The following is a 6,000-nucleotide window of genomic DNA, read 5'->3' on the forward strand; positions in this document are numbered from 1 at the left end:
CTGGACGGCTTGCAGAAACTTCCCAAATAGTGTCGACTTCTGAAATTCAACTCCTTGTTGAAGGCTGATTGACCTAGCGTTCGGACGGTGTTGCTCTGATGTCCGGACGTCTTCATCATTATCTATAAGACACTGCGGGGCGTCCGGATGCCTTCAAAGGCTCGTCCAGACGGTTGTACAAGAACCGGTTGTTTTGTCTTGGATTTTGCAAGGACTCTTCATGGACATCTTCTTAGAAGCTTGTGATAAGATACTTTCTTTGATTTGAACATTGACTGAATACATGAAGATTCTAAATTGAAAACCGACCATCCTGTTAATTTGTAACCATTGCATAAAGTGTTTTTGTTTATCCAAAATGTAACCAATTAAAATACTAACAAACTCCCCCTTTGGCCATTTTAGGACAAAAACACTTGACCGGTTTGGAAACACATTCCAGGTCTAAATACAAAAAACAACAAAAAATACTCCCCCTTTTTGTCACACAATGACAAAGGGTAAACAGAGTATTAAAAAACATAAGTGTTTTAAAAAGTACATCAAAGTGTCAGCACAAATTTAAAATTGTTCGATAACCAAAACAAGATAGAACATAAAAAAAAGAAACTCAATCATCATCATCATGCGGCTTGGGATGATGATATTTCAGGCAATCCCTTATGTCGATCTGGCTCTGCTCGACACTCTCTCCTATAAGATTGACTTCCCGCTGGAGAGTTGACATAGAAGTCATAAGCTGTGCAAAAGCAGCTTTAATGTCAAAGGAGGGAGGCATAGCCTGTGATGTTGATGCAGCTGCTGTGAGGAGATCTGGTGGAGGCTGAGGAACAGCGCCTTGAGCCTCATGCCGCAACTAGGCATTAGACTTCATGAGAGTCTGTATGCCAAGGGGATTTGGGATCCGTGAGCGGGGCTCCGAGTCTGAAATATCTGTCATGACCTGAAGGCAGATTTGAGTGATCAAATACCCAAAAGACAGACTCGTGTTCTTCTCATCTCAAACCTCAAGCATAGTGTGCAAGATGTGCTTGCACATGCAAAAAGGAGTCCGCATCACGATGGCATAGAAAAGGGTGGCCTTTTTTAGGGTAAGCTCACTCCGATGAGCTTGAGGCCAAAGGTTAGTCACCACAATCTTTGCTAAAAATCGGTGCATAGGAGCAAAAGCACCGATGTTGATATGGGAATGGGACTTGTCTTCTCTCTGGGGTCTCGTCCCAAAGAAGTCATGCAAGAAATCAATGCTGGGAGCCTCATCAGGAAAAGGATCTTCGGAGATTGGTAACACAGGCACTTCGATCACAGCACTGATAAGCTGTGGATCAATCTATATTTGTTGTCCTTTAACCATGGTCTGCATAATGAGTCCTCTATCATCCTCCTGGATGATGATCATGTTGCCATAGGACTCCCGTACCAGTCTGGGAAAGGCTAGGCAGGCACAATTGTACAAGTACTCCCAGTGGTTCTCCATTAGCATCTGAGCGATGGGGAGCAGAACTAGATCTCTTAGATCTGCACAGAGAAGATTGCGCTCGGATAGGACCTGTCGTGATCGCATGCGATGCAATCTGTCAGCAACTGACTCTTCAGTTCTTTGCCTGACACGGGGAGGAGAGTCGTTTGAAGACATAATTCCTGGACTAAAAAAAATCACAGACACAAATTCATGAAAGCATTAATTCCTGTTAGTCCAAAAAAAATTTGGGCATTATAACAGCTGTAAAATGGACTATCCAGAAATTACAACATCAAGAAAAACACCCCAACCAATATGGAGAACCAAATATGCAGAATCTCAACCCAAATAATAAAATATTTTGAGCAATAATACATATTAAACTCAAAATAATAGAACTAAAAAACAACCAATTTTAAGCATAGAAACTTAAAATAAATAAGTAAAAGAGTATTAAAAACATACCTGGGGTGGAGATAAATTGCAAAGATGGCACGTGCACTTGAGAATTATGCATAAAAATCACAGAATAAATGCACAACACGACAAAAAGAACCAAAAGAGGCGAATGAGAAGGCTACAACGCAGGGAGAATGCGATTTAACCTTACAGGCTTCACCTTCTGGATGGAACTTAAGTGACGTCCGGACAGAGTGCCACGTAGGAGATCGCAAAAACATGCCCTTCCGGACTAGAAGAATTGACGTTCGGATGAATCAACAGTATCGTTCGGACAACCAGAATCATCGTCTGGACATACAGGAGCATCGTTTGGACGTCCCAAAACACACTGTCCGGACGCTTCACACAAAAAAATCTCAAAAAGGGAGGAAGAAGAGCAGAAAAATATTTCCCAAGTAATTTCCAGAGCACGCATGTATATAACATTGATATCTCAGTTCAATTAGCATTTCAAAAATATCTCAAGTTATAATTGAGAGTTGAGTTTTAATAAGCGCAAGAATTTTCCTGCAGAAAGACATTTTTTCAATAGAAAACTTAACTCAAGCAATGCTTGTGTGTGTGAAGGCTTTCTCAATAAGGTATGAAGTTCACTGATATGACTTAAAACACCCAGATTTTTCAAAGAAGAGAGAAAATCAATGTTAGATCAGTCAAAAGTCAAACTTTATTATGCTAGGGCCTAGTTACCTTCATCTGATACACTCCCCCTAAGCTGCAGTACTTTTCTTTTACTATGTCTTTTAGTGACCTTCTATTTCCGCAATGATGTGGTCATTGACTGTTTCTTTAGGGACAAGATCAAGAACAGATTTATAGCATAAGCAATGAATCTTTTTATTTATCCATTTTTATTCAGTTTTGAATGCCTTTTATCACTTGGTACAGCAACCTAGAAAGAATGCCAAAATTTATGGATTCTAGGTTCAACTAGCGAGTTGGTCAATTTGACCATCTTAGAAAAAAAATCTCTCCTTTAAAATTTCCAGAAGCTAAAAGTCAGAAGAGAGAAAAAATACCTTAGGGGAGCCTTTGGAAAGTGCACAATTTTTCATCGCATGAGAAAAGCACCTATCTATTATGGATGCCAATGGGAAACTTTGCAGATATCAAGAGAAACTCTCAGTTATATAAAGGCAAAAGAACAAATGCATCAAAAACTGAGACATCAGTTAAACATACATAAGATATCTGGAAGCTATATAATGAGACAATAAAACTTTGCATCCTTTAACCCTTTATTTTTTATTATTATATATATATATATATTTTTAAAAGAAAACTAAAAACAACAACCATGCTTCACAATATAGAGTATAATATAGACCTAGCATGTAAGGTAAAAACAAACCTGATCTCAAGGAGAGAGGTTTGATGGTACCAAGATAGAAAAACAGCGGCTCGACGTGCTTTTACTATCATCCCTATTTAATACCTGCAGAATTTCCTCAAGACAACCCAAGAGGGAAAATATGGATAGAAATGATGGTTCCAAAACAACATGCAAAGTTTTTATAAGATAAAATAAAAAAACTATGCAAGTGTACCTGTCAAGCTTTAGGATTTAGGAACCAAAATCCTAGGCATGTATGACCTTACCTACTAGGTAGGTCTGCTCCCCCTTGGGGAGTGGGTGTCCTTGTCCTGTCCTTTCTTCTTAAGCTGTAGTGCCAGAAATTTGACCAGATCTTGCATGAAGGAACTGACGGAAGATGTTCCTTCATAGGAGATTTCCCTTCCTGTAGTCTTCTGTTCTTCCATATACAGCTTCTTGGGGGCCCAAGTCTTTTTTGCTTGAGTAGGCTTCTGCAGCTGCTGATGCTTTGGAACATGATTTCTAGGCGGAGATCTATGCTGCCTGAGAGACTTAGGTGGAGGACACTTAGGTCTTATATGACTGCTAACTCCACATTGGTGACACATTGGAGTTTTAGGAGTTTGCCACTTTTTCTTCCTTTGAACTTGCCAATGTGGGCAGTTAGGTCTGATGTGGCCTGGCTTGCCACAGTGATGGCATGTGAGAGGCTTTCTTTTGATAGGAAGCTCGGCCAGAGGATGAGGGATGATAGGAACTTCCCCTTCTATAACAGCTTTTCCCTTATCCACTCTTAGGGGTGGAGATTTGGGAATAACTGGCTTCACGAAAATGGTCTTGGAGGTAGAAGGAGTATCCGAAATGGAAGGAGGAACATACTCGAGTCTGGTCTTGTTAGTTGGGCACTTCTGAATGGAGAGCATGTGAGTGAGCTTCTCGTCTAAAACTTTCTCTAGTTGCAATTGTGTCTCCAGTAGCCTCTCTTCTAAATCATTGATCTTTATGAGCATAGTGGTCTTCTTTGTTCTAAGGCTGTTAAGCTCTAGTACTTGTTGTTTATATTTCTCCCTCAGCTTTAGGAATTCAACATATTGAAGTTGATAGGCTGACTGCATATCTTCTTCTTCACTATTCTCAGAGTAGTAGAACTGAAACTCCTCCTTATCTTCATGTGGGGCCACAAAGGCTATGAATCTTTCTTCCTTAGGAGTTTCTTCTTCCTTCTCAGACTCATCACTGAGAGTTGCATTAAAGGGTTTCCCTATTTGTTTCTTCAGATTTGCACATTTAGTCCTGATGTGCCCAAATCCTGAACATTCGAAGCACTGGGGACCCCTCGGATGTTTCTTCTTTGCTTCTTCTGTATCAGTTGTGTGGGGAGCCTTTCTTAGTCTGTCAGAGAACTTCTTCTTGAATTTATTACTTTTCATGAATTGCTCAAAGTTCTTGGCTAACATTGCCACTGCATCTTCATCAATATCGGAGTCTTTATCAGATGAGACTTTGGATTTCTTCTGGGATGCCTTAGGTGCCTTAAGGGCAATTGTCTTTGCCTTTCTGACTGGGGGTAAAGAGTATTCATATGTTTGAAGAGATCCTACCAGCTCTTCAATCTTCATCTCCTCCAGATCTTTGCTTTCTTCTATAGTTGTCACCTTAATCCTAAAACGCTCAGGCAAAGATCTTAGTATCTTTCGAATGAGCTTTACATCCGAGATTTGCTTTCCAAGACTCACCATCGAGTTTTTTAAGTCGCTAATCTTAGTGTAGAACTCTTCGAAGGTCTCATCTTCTAGCATCTTAATTTCTTCAAATTTAGAAATCAACATTTGAAGCTTGGCAGATTTCACTAGTTTTGTGCCTTCATATGTTGTTTCTAGAATTTGCCTTGCATCTTTAGAAATTTCACAATTTGAAATTCTTGCGAATTCAGATGGTGAAAGTGCTTGACATAGTGCATGGAGGGCTTTATCATTGGAAAGCCTTGCGCTTGTTTGAATAATAGTAATTTCGTCTATTTCTTCTAGTTTAATCCAACTAGTTTCAACAATTTTTCAGACGTCAATAGATTTTAAAAAGAAGCGCATTCGGGCTTTGCAATAGCCATAGTTCGTCCCATTAAAGGGCGGAACAGAATTAAGATTTTGAGACATAATATCAGAAACTGAAGTCAAAAGGATACACTCAAGAAATAAATCTAAAACAGAGTGTACCAAGCTCTGATACCAATTGAAAATAATTATTGGCTTCTAATTTTAACCAAGTGTGTGTGTTTGTGTGCAAACAAATATCTTAAATGCAGAATTTAAATAAGACAAGATATTTGTTACGGATGGCTTGACCGAGCGTCTGGACGGTCTTCTCTAAAATCCTTTTTGCGTTTGAACGAAACTTTGAAATATTCTAAAATACTAGACATCGTCCAGACGTGTTGCCATGTCTTCCAGACGGCTTGCAGAGACTTCCCAAACAGCGTCGACTTTTGAAATCCAACTCCTTGTTGAATACTGATTGACCTAGCGTCCAGACGGTGTTGCTTTGAGATTCGAACGTCTTCATTGTTATCTATAAGACACTGTAGGGCATTTGGACGCCTTCAAAGGCTCGTCCGGACTGATGCACAGGAACTGGCTGTTTTGTCTTGGATTTTGCAAGGACTCTTCATGGACATCTTCTTACTAGCTTGTGATCAGATACTTTCTTTGATTTGAACATTGTCTGAATACATGAAGATTTTGAATTGAAAACCGACCATCTTGTT

This window comes from Alnus glutinosa, chromosome 6 (assembly GCF_958979055.1).
Source record: "Alnus glutinosa chromosome 6, dhAlnGlut1.1, whole genome shotgun sequence".
Classification (NCBI taxonomy): Eukaryota; Viridiplantae; Streptophyta; class Magnoliopsida; order Fagales; family Betulaceae; genus Alnus; species Alnus glutinosa.